Consider the following 26213-nt stretch of genomic DNA (forward strand, 5'->3'; position numbering starts at 1 on the left):
GACTTTTGACAAAAGGGTGCTAGCACTGTTCCAAACTGCTTGTAGTACTCGCCAGTGAGGCCATCTGGTCCTGGGGATTTATTAGATGGTAGAGCAGAGATTATATTCATAATTTCTGGTGGTGAGAATGGTGTATTTAGTGTAGTGAGTTGTTTCTTTGATAATTTAGGGAGATGTATTTCTTGTAAGAATGCTTCTATGTCCTGTGTGGATGGTTTTGTGACAGAAGAGTCATCTTTTAGGTTATACAGTGTACCATAATTGTGACTGAATGCATCTGCACTAGCTTGTGGTTCTAATAATTTATTTTGTGTGGTAGGGTGGTATAGATGCGTGATTTTAGTTTTAGCATAGTGCCCTTTTAATCTGGTGGCCATAATTTCCCCTGCCTTGTTGCCTGTGGAATAATGTTTAGCCTTGAAATGTGTTTGAGCTCTTTCAAATGAATCTAATAGATGTGTTATCAGTTCTTGCCTGAGATGACCTAGTTCAGCTTTTAATGTAGGGTCAGCAATGGTTTGGTTTTGTGTTTCTAAAGCTATAATACTAGATGTGAGGGTGTCTAGATGTTGTGATCTCTTCCTCCTCTCTCTGCTACTCACTTGAATAATAATCCCCCTTAAGAATGCTTCATGAGCATTCCAAAGAGTAGTATTAACAAAGAGAATTCCCTCGTTTAGATAAAAAAATGGTGGATATAGCCATTTCGGTCACTTTAGATAAGATCCATTTGTCTACCAAACAATAATCAATCCGTGTGTACAAATTTTGGCAATGGGAAAAGAGGGAGTAGTGTTGTTGGTGTGTGTAGTTATATGGCTGAACCAGAGTGACTCCATCTTTGTAAGTTCATATAGGATTAACCTGGTTAACTTTACTAGCTGGCTTAGATTCTGTATCTGCAGACTGTAGCAGTTTTTCTGTAAACATGCACATAAGGAAATATAGCTTGCATAGGCAGTCTCATTCTATGCTGTCTAAATAAAGAAATTGTGTCACAATATGTCTGGGCCACATATTCCATGACTGTGATTCAGAAGCAGATGACATGAGTAATGATATGTAATGATATGTAATGAACGCCTCTGTATTAACCACACCCATGTTCTATGCAATGATTGGCTGATAAGGGTGCATATAACGTGCAGCCCCTCCCACAATAAATTAGACAACTGCTAAGCTGTAAATGTGCTGGTCTGTAAATTCGTGTTGTCTCCTAATGCTGCAGCATTAGTATAAAGGGTTTCGTGAGTATTGTAATTGCATTAGTTACACCTAGCTGGTCTTTGTCAGGTATATAGAAATACCATTTTAATTACAACAGTGTGGTGGTACCTCCATATATCATAGAGATCGTAGAGATCATTGTTCCTTATGAAGGATTCCATGGGTGATATGAGTCTGCTGGTAGAGGAAGAGAATTGTCCGGTACGATATTGAAGTCTCCACATATGGATATATAATGAGGTAGCCTTGGTGGAAAACATTAATTTTCTTCATGAGTTTATTTAGGAATCTGATTTGTTTAGAGTTGGGTGAGTAGATATTCACTATAGTATATCTGGTGTTGTTTAGGGTACGGTATCTGCCTTCTGTGTCCACAAGACTGTTGTGTAGGGTGAAGGCAATTGTATTTTTCATGGCTATCATGACCCCGTTTTTCTTTGAGGTTCCAGATGTATGGAATATTTGGGTGAACTATTTATTGGTGCATATGGGTTCTGCATTTAGTTTAAAATGAGTCCATTGAATGCCTAAGACTTCACTATGAGAGTCCTGTGCTGTACACCACATGGGTGTTCTTTTAGCTTAGTGATTCAGGGCTTTTGTATTCAACGATAAGAATTTTGACATCTTGGATGGTAGGATGCTGAAGCTGTGTTAAGTATGCAGTACTTACAGTTTGGTGGGTATGCGGTTCAGTCTAGTAGACATTGAACCTGGTCCCCACAAAATCCCCACAAAACTCCTGAAAGAATGTTCCGACATCTTGGCTCCCACCATAACTCACCTCATAAATCAGTCATTTAACCACTTAACAACCGCCCATTGCCGATTAACGGCTTCAGGGCGGTTGTTTAACTCTGAGAGGCCGTTAATTAACGGCCTCCCAGAATTCTGCTCTCGCGCGCCCCCTGGGGCGCGCACTCGAGAGCATCCGTGACCGCCGGGTCCACAGGACCCGGCGCATCACGAATCACGGTAAACGGCCACTCAGCGCGGCCGTTTACCACGTGATCGCTCCGTCAAATGACGGAGTGATCACTTGTAAACAAACCGGCGTCATGTTATGACGCCGGTTCCTCCCTCCCCCTCTGTGTACCGATCGGTACAGCGGAGGGGGAAGAGATCGGTGTCAGCAGCGATGTGGGCTGCATCTGCAGTGCCCACATCGCTGCGCACCCAAAATTAACCCCTCAATTCCCTGCCAACACTCTGCAATACCCTGCCATTACTCTGCATTACTCTGCAATACCCCCATTACTCTGCATTACTCTGCAATACCCCCATTACTCTGCATTACTCTGCAATACCCCCATTACTCTGCAATACCCCATTACTCTGCAATACCCCCATTACTCTGCAATACCCCCATTACTCTGCAATACCCCCATTACTCTGCAATACCCCCATTACTCTGCAATACCCTGCAACACTCTGCATTACCCTGCAGCACTCTGCATTGCCCTGCAGCACTCTGCATTGCCCTGCAACACTCCGCAATGCCCTGCAACACTCCGCAATGCCCTGCAACACTCCGCAACGCCCTGCAACGCTCCGCAACACCTTGCAACGCTCCGCAACACCTTGCAACGCTCCGCAACACTCCGCAATACCCTGCAACACTCTGCAATACCCTGCAATACCCTGCAACACTCTGCAACACCTTGCAACACTCCGCAATACCCTGCAATACCCTGCAACACTCTGCAATACCCTGCAACACTCTGCAACACCCTGCAACACTCTGCAACACCCTGCAACACTCCGCAACGCCCTGCAACACTCCGCAATGCCCTGCAACTCTCCGCAATGCCCTGTAACTCTCCGCAATGCCCTGCAACACTCCGCAATGCCCTGCAACACTCTGCAACGCTTTGCAATACCCTGCAACACTCTGCAATACCCTGCAACACTCTGCAACACCCGCCAATACCCTGCAACACTCTGCAATGCTCTGCAACACCCGCCAATACCCTGCAACACTCTGCAATGCTCTGCAACACTCGCCAATACCCTGCAATGCAATACTCTGCAACGCCATACTCTGAGATACCCAGCCATAGTCGGTGATACCCTGCAATACCCAGCCATAGACATCCCCCCCCCTCCCGCCGCCCTCCGGTGCTTCTACCGAATCGCTAATACGATCAAAGACAGAATCATTTTTATTTTTTTATTTTTTTTCAGGCTTCCCAGCTTAGAGGTGAGATGTGGGGTCTTATTGACCCCACATCTCACTGTAAAGAGGACCTGTCATGCCATATTCCTATTACAAGGGATGTTTACATTCCTTGTAATAGGAATAAAAGTGATCAAAAAAATTATTTTTGGGGAAAAAATGTCAAACTAAAATAAATAAAGTAAAATGAACAATAAAAAAAAATGTTTTTTTTTAAAGCGCCCCTGTCCCCATGTGCTCGCATGCAGAAGCGAACGCATACGTAAGTCCCGCCCACATATGAAAACGGTGTTCAAACCACACATGTGAGGTATCGCTGCGAACGTTAGAGCGAGAGCAATAATTCTAGCCCTAGACCTCCTCTGTAACTCAAAACATATAACCAGTAAAAAAAAAATTAAATCGTCGCCTATGGGGATTTTTAAGTAGCGACGTTTGGCCCCATTCCACGAGCGTGTGCAATTTTGAAGAGTGACATATTAGGTATCTATTTACTCAGCGTAACTTCATCTTTCACATTATGGAAAAATTGGGCTAACTTTACTGTTTTTTTTTTTTTTTAAGCCCAAAACTGTTTTTTTTTCCAAAAAAAAGCATTCGAAAAATTACTGCGCAAATACCGTGCGAGATAAAAAGTTGCAAAGACCACCATTGTATTCTCCAGGGTGTTTGCTAAAAAAACATATATAATGTTTTGGAGTTCTATGTAATTTTCTAGCAAATAAATGATGATTTTTACATGTAGGAGAGAAATGTCAGAATTGTCCTGGGTGCTCCAGAACACCTGATGGCGCTCCCTGCATGTTGGGCCTCTGTATGTGGCCACACTGTGTAAAAGTCTCACACATGTGGTATCGCCGTACTCGGGAGTAATAGCAGAATGTGTTTTGGGGTGTAATTTGTGGTATGCATATGCTGTGTGTGAGAAATAACCTGATAATATGACAATTTTGTGAAAAAAAAAAAAAGTAAAAAAAATCTTGATTTTGCAAAGAATTGTGGGAAAAAATGACAACTTCAAAAAACTCATCATGCCTCTTACTAAATACCTTGGAATGTCTTCTTTCCAAAAAGGGGTCATTTGGGGGGTATTTGTACTTTTCTGGCATGTTAGGGTCTCAAGAATTGAAATAGGCCGTCAGTACTTCAGGTATGATCAATTTTCAGATATTGGCACCACAGCTTGTGGACTCTATAACTTTCACAAAGACCAAATAATATCCACCAATTTGTACTTATTTTTACCAAAGATATGTAGTAGTATAAATTTTGGCCAAAATTTATGAAGAAAAAATTACTAATCTGCTAAATTTTCTAACAGAAACAAAGAAAAATTCATTTTTTTACAGAATTTTCGGTATTTTTTCCTTTATAGCACAAAAAATAAAAAACCCAGCGGTGATTAAATACCACCAAAAGAAAGCTCTATTTGTGTGAAAAAAAGGACAAAAATTTCATATAGGTCCAGTGTTGCATGACTGAGTAATTGTCATTCAAAATGCGAGAGCACCGAAAGCTGAAAATTGGTCTGGCTATTAAGGGTGTTTAAGTGCCCAGTGGTCAAGTGGTTAAAGAAGGGATTGTTCCACGCGTCCTCAAACAAGGCATCTCAAACCCCTGCTAAAGAAACCCAACCTCAACCCTCAGGACCCTAACCACCGCAGACCGATAACAAGCCTTAACACCATCTCCAAGATTATAGAGAAAGCGGTAGTTCAACAGCTACAACGCCACCTGGACACACACAAACTCCTGGACGCTCTGCAATCAGGCTTCCACCCAGGCCATGGAACAGAAATGGCACTCCTCAAGATAAGGGATGACACCCTCGAAGCAGCAGATGATGGAGAATCATGTCTCCTGGTACTGTAGAACCTCAGTGCAGATTTCGATACAGTGGACCACAATACTCTACTCATCTGCCTCACAGAAGTAGCAGGAGCCACAGATTCAGATCTACAATGGTTCGCATCCTTCTTAGGAAATCGTTCTCAGACAGTGAAACTAGGAGCATTCACCTCTGAAACCCGGGCAATCTCTTATGGAGTCCCTCAAGGATCAACCTTGTCACCAATGTTCTTCAACATATACATTCGCCCACTCCTCAAAATCATCAGAATATCAGACCTCTGCTTCCACTCATATGCTGATGACACGCAACTCTACTTTCGTATCACCAGACAAAAAGACCATCATCAGCAACTAGAAAAATGCCTCACTTTGATAGACGACTGGATGACCACTAGCTCCCTCAAACTCAACCTAATCGAAAACAGAGCTTCTTATCCTACACGCAAATCAAAATTCCCAAACCAAGACCCCTTGGACACGACCCACCATCTTTGGACAGACAATCTCTCCAAGGACCAAGGCCAAAAGTCTCTGAGTCATTTTTGACTCAGAAATGTCAATGGATGCACAAATAGGATCAGTAGTCAGCGGATCCCATCATCCCTTCATTCCAAAAGAGGACAAAGCAGCGGTAGTTGGAACAATCATTAATTCACGACTCGACTACGCAAACTCCCTTTACATAGGACTACCCCAATATCAACTTGCCCACTTACAACTCATCCAAAACATGGCGGCAAGACTGATAACGGGAAAAAAAAACTGGGAATCCATCTCCTCTTCCCGAGGAGCCTACATTGCCTAACCGTAAAGATTCGGATCACATTCAAGACCCTCTGCTTCACCCACAAATGCAAACATGGAGACACTATACACCCAATCGCAGCCTTCGATCATCCAACCAAAACCTTCTCCACATTCTCAAATCTCGTTACAAATCAAAGGGAGAAAGGAGATTCGCAGTCTAAGGACCACGGCTATGGAACGCTCTACTGACTTACATCCGCATGGAAGAAAACCATCTGGCCTTCAGGAAAAAACTCAAGATCTGCCTCTTCTAAGAAGCTTGACAACACAGGATGAATCCAGTGCCTTGAGGCGATTCAGTTCGCATTATAGCGATTTACAAGTCATTCATTCATTCATTCCTTAGGGTAGGTGGGTTTGTTGCGTTGATGTTGTTAGTAGATCTTAGCTGGGCTTCCTTTTGTGCTCTTAGAAAGGAGGGTGGGTAAGGAGGTAAACAATAAAATCTGTGGTTAAGACAAAAGTAACAGTGGGGGTAAGGGGGAACAAGGATCAGCAGTTGTCTAAGGCAACTGCTGGATGTTGTGAGGGTGTAAGTTCATGAACTAGCTGCATTAAGCAGGCACCAAGACGGAGTGCAAAATTGGTATAAATAGACTGACACCATTAACCTGGTACTGACTTGGCATTAGTTGTAGGACGGCTGTGTACGGAGGCGTTCTCCTTCTCCTTGAGGCTTGGCCGTACTGACGACACCTCCTCAGATATAATTCCCCAGGTGCACAACAGATGTATACCTTCTTTAACTGTATTTATATTGTGTTATACTCCATTTTTGTTTACTACAAGTTTGGTCGGGAATCCCCATTGGTATGGGATTTCATGTTTGTTGAGAGGTTTAGTGATGGTGCTCAACTGTCATCTCTGTTGACAAGTGTATTGGGAGAGATCTGCATATAGTTGTAACTTCATGTATGGTGTTGGTAGCTGCCCAAGATGTCTTGCTTTGGCCAGGAGTAGGTCCTTTGTGTGGTAAAAGTGGATTCTCATCAAAACATTCCATGGGGTCCCTGCGGGAAGGTGGGAAGGTTTGGGAAGGTGGTGTATGCGGTCTATGATGGTTTCCATTGGTGTCAGGTCAGGCAGGAGTGTAGATATTCTGGTTTATGAGCTGAGGAGGAAGAAGCGGAAGAAGAAAGAGAAGACTGAAGCAAGACCGGAGGAAGATGGAGGAAGAAGAGGAGGAAAGGAGACATTTATAATAAAGGAATTGTCAAGAAATGACTATTGTCTTTTGTCACATTTCACTACTTTTTTTGGTCGGGTAGGGGCACATTGTACCCGATATCCATTCACATGAGGGGCGAGATCTGGGGACCCCCTTGCTAAAGGGGGCTTCCATATTACAATAAGCCCCCTGCCCACAGACCCTCACAACCACAGGGAAAGGAGGGAGGGGCTGCTCTCTCGCCCTCTCCCTTTTCCTGTGGCTTGCCAGGTTGCATGCTAGGATAAGGGTCTGGTATGGATTTTGGGGGGGGCCCCATGCCATTTAAAAAAAAAAATTTGGTGCAGGGCTCCCCCTAATATCCATACCATACCTTAAGGGCCTGGTATGGATTTTAGGGGGACTCCAGTGCCAAAATAAAAAATATCAAACCCAAAGGTCCTATTATGGATGGGGGTGGAACTCACGCTGTTTTTTTTTTCAATGATTTTTATCTATATTGCAGGGACCAGGTAATACATTACCACCATGAGCAGTTTTAAATTACATTTTTTTTCCTTTAGAAATGTCATTTTTCTGCAACAATGTTTCACACATCGGCCAGATGCGCTAATTTACAGGCAGACCAAGGATACTCCCCAGGCACGATATTTAAAGGAATTTTAAATTTTTATTGTTTCCTTTAGAAATGTCATTTTGCTGTGGTACTGTTATAAACACGGGGAAGATGTTCACACGGGCGGACTGTCTGTCCAACTTAGTCCGCTGAAACACATTTCAGCGGACAGTCCGCTCGTGTGTGGGCTTCAGCGGACTTTTTCATCGGACTGTCTGGCGGACTAAGTCTTTCGGAATTTCCGTAATATTGTCCGTCCAACTTTGGTTTCAGCAGTCTTTCGGAATTTCCGTAATATTGTCCGTCCAACTTTGGTTTCAGCAGACAGTCCGCTCGTGAGTAGGCAAGTTGGACGGACTAAGTATGGCGCATGCTCAGAAAGGATTTACACGGCCGAAGGTTGCATTGCAGTGTATTGGACGTCGTATTTCTAGTCCCGTCGTACGTGCTGTACACGTCATCGCGCAAGCTTTCAACGGACTGTCTGTTCATCGTGTGTGGTCAAGTCCGTTCATTCAAAAGTAGGACGGACTGTCTGTCGGATTGTCTGACGGACTTAGTTGGCCAGACAGTCCGCCCGTGTGCACGCGGCTTTAGGAGACTCACCAGGCACGATTTTTAAAGGAATATTTCATTTTTATTAAAATCACTGCTTCTGAAAAAAACGTCAGTTTTTAAAACTTTTTTTTTTGGGGGGGGGGGGGGGTCTGCTCTGAATCCCTCCTAGACCAAAAGGGAACCCCACACAGTTTTTTAGCGATTTTTTTGGGTGGAATTTTTTTTTTTGTTGCGGTGGGGAAGCCGCTGACAGCTGATGACTCATTGGTTGTTAAGGATGCAGTAGTGGCTGGCCTGTTAGCAACAAGCTATGTACAATGTTAAAATATGAATTGAAAAATACATCAAAAATCGCATCACCCAAATGCAACAGTTATATTTCTGGTGCGGTTCCACTGAAATCTATTACCCGCAAATCGCACAAATAAGTCCCTAACCATTGCCCAAAATTCACTGGCCACAAAACGCATGAATGTGAACTAGTACCATAGAAAACCATGTTAAATGGACTGTAGAGCGTTTCTGCAAAATGAAAAATGCACTAAAAAGGCATATGTGTGAACCTAGGGTCAGGGCCACACTGGAGTGATGCGGGAACCCTGTAAATCCAGTGTGGGTCCCCGCATCGCATACAACTCGAGAAAAAAAGCTTCTAAACTCAACTGCATAGAAACTACTATAAACGCACCTATGTACATGTACTGATAAGGTAACATAGAAGAGAGTTCAGGGGCAGTTGAAAAACATTCTCAACTGCTCCTAAATGTCCGTTTCCCAGCAGCAGTGTACATGAGGCCTAACAAGTGAAAGTGGCAGAGAAAAATATATTTTACCAAAACATGAAAACATTCCACATTCTAGCATGCTTAAAAATAAAAAAAATTAAGTAGAAGCAACATTGTTGCAATGACAATGTGTTTCAGTGAAAGATACATTTTATCTCAATAAGAAAAGTATTTATTTGGGGAAGTTAAAATTGTGTCGTTAGAATCAATGGCGGAAAATCCAATCGTGTGTGGGCTCCATCAGACTTTTTCAGTTGGCATTTCCGACACACAAAGTTTGAGAGCTTGGTCTAAATTTTTCGACAACAAAATCTGATTGTTTAAATTCCGATCGTGTGTAGACAACTCCAACGGACAAAGTGCCATGCATGCTCAGAATAAATTAAAAGACGAAAGCTATTGACTACTGCCCTCTTTATAGTCTCGTCGTATGTGTTTTATGGCACCTCGTTCTGAATGATCAGATTTTCTGACAACTTTGTGCGACCGTGTGTATGCAAGACAAGTTTGGGCCAAATTCCAATGGATTTTGTCATCAGAATGTCCGACCGTGTGTACAGGGCATAAGGGTTTGGGCACTATTTGTTTTCATGGAACTATAGTAAATTTGATATTGGGAATTTTTATTTACCAGTGCTATAGTAAATACTGTTTTAGCACTAATTAGCATGATGAGTAAATGATCCCCATTGTGTTCCACATTTTAATAACTGTATTAGATTATATCTAGGAATAGGGATGAGCCGAACACCCCCCCCCCCCCCGGTTCGGTTCGCACTAGAAGTTTTGAACGGACCGAAAATTCGTGCTAACTTTAGAACCCCATTGAAGTCTATGGGACTCGAACGTTCAAAATAAAAAGTGCTAATTTTAATGGCTAATATGCAAGATATTGTCCTAAAAAGGGTTTGGGGACCTGGCTCCTGCCCCAGGGGTCAATGCCAAAATTATTTTTAAAAACTGACGTTTTTTCAGAAGCACTGATTTTACTGACGATTAAAGTGAAAAAAAAAAGTTAAATATTCCTTTAAATATCATGCCTTGGGGGGTGTCTATAGTATGCCTGTGAAGTGACACGTGTTCCCTGTGTTTAGAACAGTCCCTGCACAAAATGACATTTAACAGAAAAAAAGTAATTTAAAACTGCTTGTGGTTTTAATGTAATATCTGGTTCTGGCAAAATGGATGAAAATCATTTAGAAAAATGGCATGGGTAGCCCCCCTGCCCATTACCAGGCCCTTTGGGTTTTGTACAGATATTAAGGGGAACCCCGTACCCATATTAAAAAAAGGAAAGGCGTGGGGCCCCCAGGCCCTATATACTCAGAACAGCAGTATACAGGCGGTGCAAACAAGACAGGGACTGTATAGGTTTGTTGTCTTAAGTAGAATCTGTTTGTAATTTTGAACTGGTACATTTTTAAAGTGTAGCTCCAGTCAAAAAATCTATTTTTAAGATTTGTGGAAAACATTATCACCCCTGTATACTTTTTTTTGCCATCCGTATTTTTTCATCTCACTTCCTGTTGTCTCCTTACATTTGCAAGTAGGAGACGTTTGTAAGTTGGATGTTTGAAATTAGGGGCCTGCTCTATATGCTCTGCAGAAATGGGGGCCTAAGTTGTTTTTTGTTGCCACAACACTGTAAGCCCTCAAAGTGACTCTTGGTGGGCTCTGGATCATCCTGCTGTGAACGATTATATCAAGAATTGTAATTACATGCCAGTGTTGAACAGTGGTAGAAAAATTGGGCCTTTGGTGGTTGTGGTGGTGGTGCTGGTGCCACAACACTATAAGTCCTCACAGTTACTCTTGGTGGGCACAGGAACGGGCCCTGCTGTGAAATATTATATCACGAATTGTAATTACATGCCCCTGTTAAACAGGGGATGAAAAATTGGGCCTTAGGCACTGCTTGCTGGTGCCACAACACTGCAACCTCTCCCAGATACTCTAGTTGGAGTGCAGGAATGAGCCCTGCTGCAAAGCATTGCATCAAAAATTGTATTACATTCCCCTGTTAAACAGGGGCTAAGAAATTGGGCCTATACACTGCAACCTCTACCATATGCTCTAGTTGTAGTGCAGGAATGAGCCCTGCTGCAAAGCATTGCATCAAAAATCGTAATTGCATGCCCTGTTAAACAGGGGCTGAAAAATTGGGCCTATACACCGTAACCTCTACCATATACTCTATTTGGAGTGCAGGAATGAGCCCTGCTGCTAGCATTGCATCAAACATTTTAATTATCAAAAGGGGGGAGGAAGGAGGTGGGACTTTATATGAAGCACGTGGTTGCAAAAACAATAAGTTGGTGAACATATTGGAATTTTTATTGATTGCCCAAAAATATAACTGAGCATAACAGAGGAATACATATAACAATAATATCATAAAAATACAAATACAGTAATATAGTACATCAGATGGTAAATGAGTGATAGCACATGCCATGGCAAGCAAGAAACCTCCCAAAGTTCACAGGAACATATATTGGGTTTGAACAGTAGCATCCAGTAATACTTGCAAAACCTATGAGCTGCTTGGTCCCATGGTGATAAAATATTGGAGGTGAGCTTGGTATTCAATTAATATGGGTTGAAAGTATAATATATGGCAGCTCTACGCATTTCGTGGCTGAGAGGCCACTCGTCAGGAGCAAGCACAAGGTGTATCTGTTGGTAAAAAAAAGTTAAGCTTGAATAATATGATATAGGCACACATATATATATATAAGGATGGGATAAAAAACAAAAACATATACCAGTTGACTACTCCATAGTTCATGTGGTGATGGTGTGGTACCAGGTACCAAATCCATCCATATGAAAGCACCCCACAGTGGGAGCCGCAGCGGGCGACACACCAGAGGCGCCCCACAAGCACCAACCGGGACAGGCACAGAAACCCCAGACAATCTAAATATAAGTTGAATAAAACAGTGACCTCAAGCAAAAATGCTCAGGAGGAAAAATGTGATGGAGTGGATAGGACCAATCCAAGGTGAGATGAAAGTAGGGACTAGAACCGATAGCCCAAGGCTGAATTAGAAAGTGAAGTGAGGAATAGAAAAAATTAATATGACCACCAATGAGGAGTAGAAAAGTGATAGTGCCGACCGACCTAGAGTGATATGTGAAGGACTGATGATCCCAGGCATACAAGTAGTGTATGGCTGGAACAAATAGGTTGCTGGACTAGCATGCAAACCCGTGTGAAGAGGAGCCTGGAGTGTCAGAGCACGCCCGGGAGCCGCTCATGTAGGCACCCCAGCGATGACGCCACCGACGCCACACCAGTGCGGCAGATGGAAGGGAGGAGACAAAGGGCGAGAGAGGTCAGGCACGGACTGCCCGATCCTCCGTCGCCGGAGCTCCCCCAATCTGCCCGCGAGCATGTGAACTACACAGATGGGCGCAACGGCGCCAATAGCACACTGAACGTCCAATGGGGGTGCGTGACGTTGACATGTCATGGCGGCGCCCTCGCCCACCAGGCGCATAAAGGGCAGTGGGTGGGGGAGGGCCACCAGGCACGTCACAGCTCCCAGAAGAGGAGAGCAAACTGGACGGCATGGTAACCTAGCTGAACCACACCTACACCAAGCCAGAACCTGGGTGGAATTAGTTAATCATAATATGCCATTAAAAATTGATGTATAGAAATAATTAGAATGATAAAAAATCATGAAAGGTGAACAGAAAAATGGGGGGCTATGATAAAAAAGTATGAAGGGATCAAGAGATAATTCTCATAGGAACTAAAATTGCAAGAAACATAATACAATTGATCAATATTAGAGCATATCCATGTGCTTCCATCCCTATTATTTGGTATTAACCACTTGCCGACCGCCGCACGACGATGTACGTCGACAGAATGGCACGGGCAGGCATATGGGCGTACCTGTACGTCCCTGCCTTCCCGCGGGTGGGGGGCCCGATCGGGCCCCCCCCGGTGCCAGCGGTGGTCGGTTTTCATTCAGAAGCGATCCGGGATGAGGGGGCGGCCATTCATTCATGGCCACCCCCTCTCGATCGCTCCTGACGAATGGAAGTGAGGCGTGACATCACTTCCTCTCCTGTAATGTAAACACAGGAGAGGAAGTGATGTAATCTCTCCTCCGTGTCGGTATTTTTCGTTCCGACACCGAGGAGAGAGGATCGGTGAGTTGCACCAACACGACACTTCACAGTAGAACATGCCAGGCACACTCACACCCCCCCTTCACCCCCCGATCACCCCCCAATCACCCCTGCCCCCCCAGTCACAGTGACACCAATAGCATTTTTTTTTTTTTTTTGCATTGGTGTCATTTGTGACTGTAATAACTGTTAGGGCAGTTAGGGTTAGCCCCCTTTAGCTCTAGGGTACCCCCCTAACCCCCCCAATAAAGGTTTAACCCCGTGATCACCCCCCCGTCGCCAGTGTCACTAAGGCTGGGTTCACATTGCAGCGGTTTATGAGAACGGATGTGATTCGCACCGCACTGCAGTGCAAATCACATCCGATCTCTGTGCGATTCGAGTTCAGCCATACAGATAGTATGGCTGAATTCGTGCCGCACCCGCCGCACCCGCCGCAAATTCGCACGGGACCCTTTTTTTGGTCCGCAGCAGAATCGGATCGCATGGGTGTTCACACCATGCGATCCGAGTTTGCAGATCGCACTGCGATATGCGACTGATCTGGGGGTGTCATTAACATTTCACTGACACTCCCAGCAGTTCGCATAGGGCAGTGTGAACTGCCGCCGGGAGGCATGCGATGCGGGAACCCGCCGCGGATTTGTGGCGTTCCCGCATCGCTCCAGTGTGAACCCAGCCTAATAAGCGATCGTTTTTCTGATCGCTGTATTAGTGTCACAGGTGACGCTAGTTAGGCAGGTAGGTATTTAGGTTCGCCGCAGCTTTTTATAGCGCCAGGGACACCCATATACTACCGCATAAAGCCCTCTGATTGCCCCCTAGTTAACCCTTTCACCAGTGATCACCATATAACTGTTACAGGTGACGCTGGTTGGTTAGTTATTTTTTTATAGTTTCAGGGCACCCGCCATTTATTACCTAGTCTCACTAGTGTACCCCTAAATTTAGGGGTGTTTACTTTCCAAAATGGGGTCATTTGGGGGGGGTTTGTGCCATCTTGGCATTTTATGGCCTTCAAAACTGTAACGCCCTTAGAAAGCCTGAAGGCGGTGCTTGGTTTTCGGGGCCCCGTACGCGGCTAGGCTCCTAAAAAGTCCCACATATATGGTATCCCCGTACTCAGGAGAAGCAGCAAAATTTATTTTGGGGTGTCATTTCACATATGCCCATGGCATGCGTGAGCAATATATCATTTAGTGACAACTATGTGAAAAAAAAAGTTTGTAATATTCCCGCAACTTGTGGCAAAATATAAAATATTCCATGGACTCAACATGCCTCTCAGCAAATAGCTTGGGGTGTCTAATTTCTAAAATGGGGTCATTTGTGGGGGTTTTGTGCCATCTTGGCATTTTATGGCCTTCAAAACTGTAATAGGTAGTGAGGAGTGAAGTCAAATATTTACGCCCTTAGAAAACCTGAAGGCGGTTCTTGGCTTTCGGGGCCCCGTACGCGGCTAGGCTCCCAAACAATCCCACACATGTGGTATCCTCGTACTCAGGAGAAGCAGCAGAATTTATTTTGGGGTGTCATTTCAGATATGCCCATGGCATGCGTGAGCAATATATCATTTAGTGACAACTATGTGAAAAAAAAAAAAAAAAAAAATTAAAGTTTGTAATTTTCCCGCAACTTGTGGCAAAATATAAAATATTCCATGGACTCAACATGCCTCTCAGCAAATAGCTTGGGGTGTCTACTTTCTAAAATGGGGTCATTTGTGGGGGTTTTGTGCCATCTTGGCATTTTATGGCCTTCAAAACTGTAATAGGTAGTGAGGAGTGAAGTCAAATATTTACGCCCTTAGAAAACCTGAAGGCGGTTCTTGGTTTTCGGGGCCCCGTACGCGGCTAGGCTCCCAAAAAATCCCACACATGTGGTATCCCTGTACTCAGGAGAAGCAGCAGAATTTATTTTGGGGTGTCATTTCACATATGCCCATGGCATGTGTGAGCAATATATCATTTAGTGACAACTTTGTGAAAAAAAAATAAAAAAAAATTAAAGTTTGTAATTTTCCCGCAACTTGTGGCAAAATATAAAATATTCCATGGACTCAACATGCCTCTCAGCAAATAGCTTGGGGTGTCTACTTTCTAAAATGGGGTCATTTGTGGGGGTTTTGTGCCATCTTGGCATTTTATGGCCTTCAAAACTGTAATAGGTAGTGAGAAGTGAAATCAAAAATTTACGCCCTTAGAAAGCCTGAAGGCGGTGCTTGGATTTCGGGGCCCTGTACGCGGCTAGGCTCCCAAAAAGTCCCACATATGTGGTATCCCCGTACTCAGGAGAAGCAGCAGAATTTATTTTGGGGTGTCATTTCACATATGCCCATAGCATGTGTGAGCAATATATCATTTAGTGACAACTTTGTGTAAAAAAAATAAAATATTTTTTTTTGTCATTATTCAATCGCTTGAGGCAAAAAAATAAAATATTCAATGGGCTCAACATGCCACTTATCAATTTCCTTACGGGGTCTACTTTCCAAAATGGGGTCATTTGGGGGGGTTTTGTACTGCCCTGCCATTTTAGCACCTCAAGAAATGAGATAGGCAGTCGTAAACTAAAAGCTGCGTAAATTCCAGAAAACGTACCTTAGTTTGTAGATGTGACAACTTTTGCGCAAACCAATAAATATACAGTTATTGACTTTTTTTTTACCAAAGACATGTGGCTGAATACATTTTGGCCTAAATGTATGACTAAAATTGAGTTTATTGGATTTTTCTAATAACAAAAAGTAGAAAATATCATTTTTTTTCAAAATTTGCGGTCTTTTTACGTTTATATCGCAAAAAATAAAAATCACAGAGGCAATCAAATACCATCAAAAGAAAGCTCTATTTGTGGGAAGAAAAGGACGCAAATTTTGTTTGGGTACAACATTGCATGACCGCGCAATTACCAGTTAAAGCAGCGCAGTGCCAAATTGTAAAAAGACCTCTGGTCATTGACCAGCAAAATGGTCCGGTCTGAAAGTGGTTAAGGAAACAAATTCGGAATGACCTCCGATCATTCTAGGGACTTTATATGAACGTATGGCTCAGTAAGGCTGATCGTTCCATCCCTGGGACTTTAAATGAAACTGTGGCCTGGTAAGGTCACACATTTCCATCCCTTGTCATATCAAAAGAGGGGGGGTGGAGGAAGGGGGTGGGACTATATATGAAGCACGTGGTTGCAAAAACAATAAGTTGGTGAACATATTGGAATTTTTATTGATTGCCCAAAAATATAACTGAGCATAACAGAGGAATACATATAACAATAATATCATAAAAATACAAATACAGTAATATAGTACATCAGATCGTAAATGAGTGATGGCAAGCAAGAAACCTTCCAAAGTTCACCGGAAAGTATATTGGGTTTGAACAGTAGCATCCAGTAATACTTGCAAAGCCTATGAGCTGCTTGGTCCCATGGTGATAAAATATTGGAGGTGAGCTTGGTATTCAATTAACCACTTGCCGCCCGCCCTATAGGCAATTGACGGTGGCAAAGTGGTTTCATAATCCTGATCGGACGTCATATGACGTGATCAGGATTATGAGCCGCTGCGCGCCCCCGGGGGCGCGCATCGCGGCGATCGTTGTTGCGGGGTGTCAGTCTGATACCCGGCAACTACGATCTCGGTAAAGAGTCTCCGACGGACCGTAGCCACATGATCAGCCGTGTCCAATCACGGTTGATCACAGTGTAAATGGGAAGAGCCGGTGATCGGCTGCTCCTCTGACAGGGGGGGTCTGTGCTGATCGATTATCAGCACAGCCCCCCCGGGGATGCCCACACTGGACCACCAGGGACGCCACCAGACCACCAGGGAAAAGGTAATCCTCCCTAGACCACCAGGGATGCCAGTCAGCACAATGGATGCCAATCAGTGCCCATAATGGATGCCAATCAGTGCCCACAATGGGCATCACTGATTGGCATGCATTATTGTTTGGCACTGATTGGCATCCATTAGTACAGTATAACACCAATGCCCCCTATGAGTGCCCACCTGTGCCGCCTATGAGTGCCCACCTGTGCCGCCTATGAGTGCCCACCTGTGCCGCCTATCAGTGCCCACCTGTGCCGCCTATCAGTGCCCACCCATGCCCATCTGTGCCGCCTATCCATGCCCATCTGTGCCGCCTATCCATGACCATTTGTGCCGCCTATCCATGCCCATCTGTGCCGCCCATCCATGCCAATCCGTGCCAGCTATCAGTGCCAATTTGTGCCACCTATCAGTGTCCATCCGTGTCACCCATCAGTGCCGCCTATCAGTGCCACATATCAGTGTCCATCAATGCCACCTCATCAGTGCCACTTCATTGGTGCCACATCATTGGTGCCCATCAGTGCTGCCTTAGCAGTGCCCATCAGTGTAGCCCCATCAGTGCCCATCAGTAAAGGAGAAAACGTACTTATTTACAAAGTTTTGAAACTGAAACAAAAAAACTTTTTTTTTAAAAAAAAATTTGGTATTTTTGTATTTGTTGCGCAAAAAATAAAAACCGTAGAGGTGATCAAATACCACCAAAAGAAAGCTCTATTTGTGGGAAAAAAATTATAAAAATTTCATTTGGGTACAGTGTAGCATGACCGCGCAATTGTCATTCAAAATGCGACAGCGCTGAAAGCTTAAAATTGGTCTGGGCAGGAAGGTGTTTAAGTGCCCGGTATTGAAGTGGTTATTATGGGTTGAAAGTATAATATATGGCAGCTCTACGTGTTTCGTTCTGAAAGAACGCTGGATGCAGGACAGGCCAGTAGCTCAATTGCATACTGTGCAAGCTCTGGCCAGTGATCCATCCTCAAGACCCAGTAAGCCAGAGGATTTTCGGTGGGAAAAGTGTCCAAGTCTGACTTTGCCCCTAGGTATTCCTGCACCATGTAAATCAGACGCTGGTTGCTGGAACCGCGATGGTTGCTGGAACCGATCATATCTTGGGGCTGCGGACTAAAAAAGTGTCTGAAAGCATCGGTCAGATGGCCACCTTCTCCACCGCTCCTTCTGACCGAAGCCTCAGCAACACGTTGTCCAGGACCAGGAGTTTGTAACCTCCCAGTCTCTGGGAACGCGTTGCACAGACCTTTCTGCAAGGCCTCCCAGAGATGTCTCATCCTCTGCTCCCTCTGCGACGGCAGGATAAGGTCCGCAGCCTTACCCTTGTACCGTGGATCAAGGAGAGTGGCCAGCCAGTAAAAGTCCCTCTCCTTGATCTGAAGAATACGAGGATCCTTCCGCAGGCTTTGCAGGATCAGGGAGGCCATGCAGGGTGGGTTATCTGAGGCATTCGGTCCGGAGTCCTCTGGATCACTAAGGACAACATGATCCGCAGCCACCTCCTCCCAGCCACGTACAAGTCCACGGGTTTCTTGGGACTGTAAATCATCCCTACAAGACTGCTGCTGCTGATGCTGAGTGCCAGGCTCTACCTCCATGATGACACAATCCTCCTCCTGTCTGGAACACTGTCTGGATAAAGGGGGCCTTGAGAGGCAAGGAAGGCCTCCTCTTCCTGCCTCTGTTCTGCCTCAAGTGCCCTGTCCATTATTCCATGCAGCGTATGCTCCAACAGGTGGACAAGAGGTACAGTGTCACTGATGCATGCACTGTAACTGCTCACCATCCTTGTGGCCTCCTCAAACGGTGACAGGACAGTGCATGCCTCCCTGATTATGCCCCACTGGCGTGGTGAGAAAAAAACTGAGCTCCCCTGACCTTGTCCTGGTGCCGTAGTCGCACAGGTACTCATTGATGGCCCTCTGCTGCATGTGCAGCTGCTGCAGCATGGCCAATGTTGAGTTCCACCTGGTGGGCATGTCACATATAAGGCGGTTCTTGGGCAGGTTCAACTCCTTTTGGAGTTCAGCCAGCCGAGCACTGGCATTAAATGATCGGCAGAAATGCACACAGACTTTTATGGCCTGCTTCAAGACATCCTGTAAGCCCGGGTGCCTGCCCAAGAACCACTGCACCACCAGGTTAAGGACGTGAGCCACACAGGGCACATGGGTCAGTTGTCCCTGTCAGAGGGCAGAGAGGAGGTTGGTGCCATTGTCGCAAACCACCATTCCTGGCTTAAGCTGGCGTTGCGTGAACCACCTTTTGGCCTGCCCCTGCAGAGCTGACAAAATATCTGCCCCAGTGTGGCTCCTGTCCCCCAAACAAACCAGCACAAGCACGGCATGGCATCTTTTTGCCTGCGTACTTGCGTAGCCCCTTGAAAGCCTACATAGCACTGCTGGTTCCCGAGGGCAGAGCACTGGAAGAGGCCATGGAAGAAGAAGAAGAGGAGGGGGTGGAGGAGAGAGGTGTGTCACAACCAGTAGTAGCATTTTGGAGACGTGGTGGCGGAACAACCTCCAACACTACTGCACCTTGTCCTGCATCCTTCCCAGCTGCCAGAAGAGTGACCCAATGGGCCGTGAAAGATAGGTAACGTCCTTGTCCATGCCTGCTGGACTTTGAGTCAGTGGTAATATGCATCTTACCGCTGACCACCCTGTCCAGCGAGGCAAGGACATTGCCTTCCACATGCCGGTAGAGAGCCGGAATTGCCTTCCATGAGAAAAAGTGGCGTTTGGGGACCTGTCACTGAGGAACCGCACATTGCACAAACTCACGGAAGGGGGCCGAGTCTACCAACTGAAAAGGCAGCAGTTGAAGTACTAGCAATTTAGCCAAGCTAGCATTCAACCTCTGGGCATGTGGATGGCTGGGAGTGAACTTCTTTCGATGGCCCAGCAGCTGGGGCAGGGAAATTTGCCTGCTACAATCGGACGTGGGTGTACTGCTAGCAGAGTGCCCGCAAGCACTTGGCTGTGACACACCTAATTCTACACCTTCATTCCTCTCAGTGCAGGTTTCAGAGAGGACTGAAGGTCTAGTGGGGTTTGAGATCGCAGCTGATGAGGAGCAAGGAGAGGTCCGCTTTGTTCTTTGGTGTCGGTCTTTAAGGTACGCTTGCCAACGAGCTGCATAGCAGGTCAACTTATGTCTGCTTAAGCATGTGGTGCCCAAGCAGCTAATGTTTTGGCCCAGCGAGATACGCTTGAGTCATATGTTACAAATAGCAGCGGTGCGATCTGATGCACTCGTCTCAAAAAAAGCCTATACCAAAGAACTTTTGGAATAACACGCAGAGGCAGCGCCCTGCACAGGCGGAGCTCTGCGGTGTGATTCAGTCGGTGTGCTGTCCCTAAGCTGGCCCCCAGAGGGCATCCTGCCTCATTGGAGATGTGCCTTCTCCTCCTCTCTCCTATCAGGCACCCACGTGGAGTCAGTGACCTCATCATTCCATCCCTCTTCATCACTGGAGCAAACCTGCCAGTATGCTGCAGCTGGTGGAACATGACTGTCAGATTAATGTCCTTCTTGAGCATCCCCTCTCTCTGCGCTCACGCTACTGCCTTCCTCTAGCTAAGTATCATCATCAGAGCCTTCAAAACACTGGGCATCCTCCTGGAGCATGTACCCAACACTGTGCTCAAACAGTTTGGGGGACTTCTCAGGAGGACATGGTGGGTCTAGGGAAGGAGTGACTGATGATGACATTGAGACAAGGGAAGAGGATGCGTTGGCAGCTGCTTTGCTAGTACCCTGAGCCTGGGTGAGAGAGGATGAGGAGGATGAAGAGGGTTTGGTCATCCACTATACCAAGTCTTCGGCATGATGCGGCTCAACACATCCAGCTGCCGAAAATAAGGACAAGCGTGTCCCATGGCCACGTGCTGATGATGATGCACCGTGTCCACGACCAGCACTTTTGTCTCTAGACACAGAGCCTGCTTGGCCTCTTTTATTGGCTCGTGACTGTCTGCCTCTCCTTGTTTGCCTTCCAGACATAGTAATGGCCTGCAGGAAGATGGGAAAACCAGCAATTGGGTAGTGTATATTGTGCTGGAGGCACACAACACCCTCTAACTCCTGCAGATGCCTGTATGAGAGAACACCAGCAATAAAGGGTAGATACAGGTGTATACTGTGCTGTGCTGGAGGCACACAATACCCACTAACTCCTGCAGATGCCTTTATTATAGAACACCAGCAATAAAGAGTAGATAAAGGTGTATACTGTGCTGGAGGCACACAACACCCACTAACTCCTGCAGATGCCTGTATGAGAGAACACCAGCAATAACGGGTAGATACAGGTGTATACTGTGCTGTGCTGGAGGCACAAAACACCCACTATCTCCTGCAGATGACTTTATTATAGAACACCAGCAATAAAGGGTAGATACAGGTGTATATTGTGCTGTGCTGGAGGCACACAACACCCACTAACTCCTGCAGAAGCCTTTATTATAGAACGCCAGCAATAAAGGGTAGATACAGGTGTATACTGTGCTGTGCTGGAGGCACACAACACCCACGAACTCCTGAAAATGGCTGTATTAGAGAACACCAGCAATAAAGGGTAGATGCAGGTATATACTGTGCTGTGCTGGAGGCACACACCACCCACTAACTCCTGCAGATGGCTGTATTAGAGAACACCAACAATAAAGGGTAGATACAGGTGCATAATGCGCTGGAGGCACACAACACCCACTAACTCCTGCAGATGGCTCTATTAGAGAACAGAAATAAAGGGTAGATACAGGTGTATACTGCACTGGAGGCACACAACACCCACTAACTCCTGCAGATGGCTGTATTAGAGAACACCAGCAATAAAGGGTAGATACAGGTGTATACTGCACTGGAGGCACACAACACCCAGTAACCTGCAGATACTGGCGGCCTTATATAGTGTGGGGCGTGTACTAAACACCCTGAGGTTTAATTGGCCACAGGCATCCTGCCAATTATGGCTCTCCTCGCTGGCAACGCTGTGATTGGCCAAGCATGCGGGGTCACAGTGCATGCTTGGCAAATCATGAGCCGGCAATGCACTGCGATGGTGCAGTGCATTGTGGGCCGTGAGCGCAACACAAATTTGGCGTGAACGGCCCACAGAGTTCTGGCTTCGCCGAACGGGCGGACAGACAGTGTTCGAGTCAAACATGCATTCGACTCAAACACCAAGCTCATCCCTATCTAGGAATCAGTGTTTGATTTTATGATATTGATATTTATACATGATCCACTTATATTTGTGTATTCACCAATACTATTTACCAAGGACACTAAGGAGGAAGGTTTTAGACTTTGCTTTCCCTTTATAATTAACCATATGCCGACCAGCATACGACAATATATGTCGGCACAATGACACAGCTGGGCAAATGGGCGTACAGGTACGCCCTTTAAATCACGGCATTGTGGGCATGCGTGGCCGCCGCATACTCTGTGACTGCGCCTGCGGGTCCCATGGTCTCGATGTCCACCGTGGGCCCATGATCGTGTCATGGAGGCTCAGAATGGGGAGCTGCCTATGTAAACAAGATATTTCCCTGTTCTGTCTAGCAACATTACAGAGATCTGCTGCTCCCTGTCATCGGGAGCAGTGATCTCTGCCATGTTATAGTGAGGCAATTCCCCCCACAGTTAGAATCACTCCCTAGGACACACTTAACCCCTTGCTCTCCCCCTAGTGTTTAACCCCTTCCCTGCCAGTGTCATTTACCTAAACTGAGAAAGAAATTCTTTTTTTTTATAAAAATTTTCGGGATATTATTATTATTATTATTATTATAGCAAAAAGTAAAAAATATTGAATTTTTTTCAAAATTGTCGCTCTTTTTTTGTTTATAGCGCAAAAAAAAAAACGACAGAAGTGATCAAAATACTACCAAAAAAAAGCTTTATTTGTGGGAAAAAAAGGACATCAATTTTGTTTGGGTACAACGTCGCACGACCGCTGCAATTGTCAGTTAAAGTGACGCAGTGCTGTATCACAAAAAGTGCTTTGGTCAGGAAGAGGGTAAATCCTTCCTGGGCTGAAGTGTTTAAACACATTTTTTTTTTATTGACACTACTAAGGGCACTAGGATCAACAGCATACACTCTCATTATTTAATTCACATTGTGGGAACACAATTAGGTTGCATACAGTCAGCTATTACAAGACAAGCCACAAATCATTACCTATAAGGTATTGTGGGATATCCTACACATTTTTAATCATGCAACCTGGCTGGGCAGGAAAGGGTGATGAGCATATGCCCTTTCCCCGTTGAACCATATCATTCCACATGCCCTCAACATGGGGGGTGCAAACTTCATCCCCACAACCCTTGCCCAATGGATGTGTGGTTCTGCGAGTGGGGAGCTTATTAGAATCTGGAAGCCCCTTAACCACTTCAGCCCCGGACCAATTTTCAGCCTAAGGACCAGAGGTCTTTTTACAATTTTGCACTGCACTGCTTTAACTGGTAATTGCGCGGTCATGCAATGTTGTACCCAAACAAAATTTGCGTCCTTTTCTTCCCACAAATAGAGCTTTCTTTTGATGGTATTTGATTGCTTCTGCAATTTTAATTTTTTGCGATATAAATGGAAAAAGACCGAAAATGTTGAGAAAAAAAGATATTTTCTACTTTGTTATAAGAAAAATCGAATAAACTCAATTTTAGTCATACATTTAGGGCAAAATTTATTCAGCCACATGTCTTAAGTAAAAAAAATGTCAATAAGCGTATATTTATTGGTTTGCGCAAAAGTTATAGCGTCTACAAACTAGAGTACATTTTCTGGAATTTACACAGCTTTTAATTTACGACTGCCTATCTCATTTCTTGAGGTGCTAAAATGGCAAGGCAGTACAGACCCCCCCCCCCCAAATGACCCCATTTTGGAAAGTAGACACCCCAAGGAAATTGCTGAGGGGCATGTTGAGCCCATTGAATATTTTTTTTTTGTCCCAAGTGATTGAATAATGACACAAAAAAAAAAAGTTTACAAAAAGTTGTCACTAAATGATATACAGTGGTGTGAAAAAGTGTTTGCCCCCTTCCTCATTTCCTGTTCCTTTGCATGTTTGTCACACTTAAGTGTTTCGGAACATCAAACCAATTTAAACAATAGTCAAGGACAACACAAGTAAACACAAAATGCAATTTGTAAATGAAGGTGTTTATTATTAAAGGTAAAAAAAAATCCAAACCATCATGGCCCTGTGTGAAAAAGTGATTGCCCCCCTTGTTAAAACATACTATAACTGTGGTTGTCCACACCTGAGTTCAATTTCTCTAGCCACACCCAGGCCTGATTATTGCCACACCTGTTCACAATCAAGGCATCACTTAAATAGGAGCTGCTTGACACAGTAAGGTCCACCAGAAGATCCTTAAAAGCTACACATCATGCCGAGACCCAAAGAAATTCAAGAGCAATTGAGAAAGAAAGTAATTGAGATCTATCAGTCTGGAAAGGGTTATAAAGCCATTTCCAAAGCTTTGGGAATCCAGCGAACCACAGTGAGAGCCATTATCCACAAATGGCGAAGACATGGAACAGTGGTGAACCTTCCCAGGAGTGGCCGGCCGCCCAAAATTACCCCAAGAGCGCAGCGACGACTCATCCAAGAGGTCACAAAAGACCCCACAACAACGTCCAAGGAACTGCAGGCCTCACTTGCCTCAGTTAATGTCAGCGTTCATGCCTCCACCATCAGGAAAAGACTGGGCAAAAATGGCCTGCATGGCAGAGTTCCAAGGAGAAAACCACTGCTGAGCAAAAAGAACATCAAAGCTCGTCTCAATTTCTCCACAACACATCTTGATGATCCCCAAGACTTTTGGGACAACATTCTGTGGACCGATGAGACAAAAGTGGAACTCTTTGGAAGGTGTGTGTCCAAGTATATCTGGCGTAGAAGGAACACTGCATTTCATAAAAAGAACATTATACCAACAGTAAAATATGGTGGTGGTAGTGTGATGGTCTGGGGCTGTTTTGCTGCTTCAGGACCTGGAAGACTTGCCGTGATAAAAGGAACTATGAATTCTGCTGTCTACCAAGAGATCCTGAAGGAGAATGTCCGACCATCTGTTCGTGTACTCAAGCTGAAACTAACTTGGGTTCTGCAGCAGGACAATGATCCTAAACACACCAGCAAGTCCACCACCGAATGGCTGAAGAAAAACAAAATGAAGACTTTGGAGTGGCCTAGCCAAAGTCCTGACCTGAATCCTATTGAGATGTTGTGGTATGACCTTAAAAAGGCCGTTCATGCTCGAAAACCCTCTAATGTAACTGAATTAGGACAATTCAGCAAAGATGAGTGGGCCAAAATTCCTCCAGGACGCTGTAAAAGCCTCATTGCACGTTATCGCAAATGCTTGGTTGCAGTTGTTGCTGCTAAGGGTGGCCCAACCAGTTATTAGGTTTAGGGGGCAATCACTTTTTCACACAGGGCCATGATGGTTTGGATTTTTTTTCACCTTTAATAATAAACACCTTCATTTACAAATTGCATTTTGTGTTTACTTGTGTTGTCCTTGACTATTGTTTAAATTGGTTTGATGTTCCGAAACACTTAAGTGTGACAAACATGCAAAGGAACAGGAAATGAGGAAGGGGGCAAACACTTTTTCACACCACTGTATTGCTCACACATGCCATAGTTATATGTGGAATTTCACCCCAAAATATATTCTGCTGTTTCTCCCGAGTACGGGGATACCACATATGTGGGACTTTTTGGGAGTCTAGCCGCGTACGGCACCCCGAAAACCAATCACTGCCTTCAGGATTTAAAAATAAAACGCTATAAAAAAAAACAGAATTGGGGACGCTAGTATAGATCTGATCAGATCAGATATTGATCTGTTCAGATTCTGTACTACTATGGGAGGTGTATGCTTTGCGCGTGGGTGTTAGCGGTACTGGCACTAACCAAGCGCTGCCTTGGGCAACGCAGACCCTGACCCTAAAACCTAATTGATATCACCCGCCAGGTGATCAGGGGGTTAAACCTTTATTGGGTA

This window comes from Lithobates pipiens, unplaced genomic scaffold, assembly GCF_037356315.1.
Source record: "Lithobates pipiens isolate NorthernLeopardFrog02 unplaced genomic scaffold, aLitPip1_a1.2 Scaffold_23, whole genome shotgun sequence".
In the NCBI taxonomy this organism is placed as follows: Eukaryota; Metazoa; Chordata; class Amphibia; order Anura; family Ranidae; genus Lithobates; species Lithobates pipiens.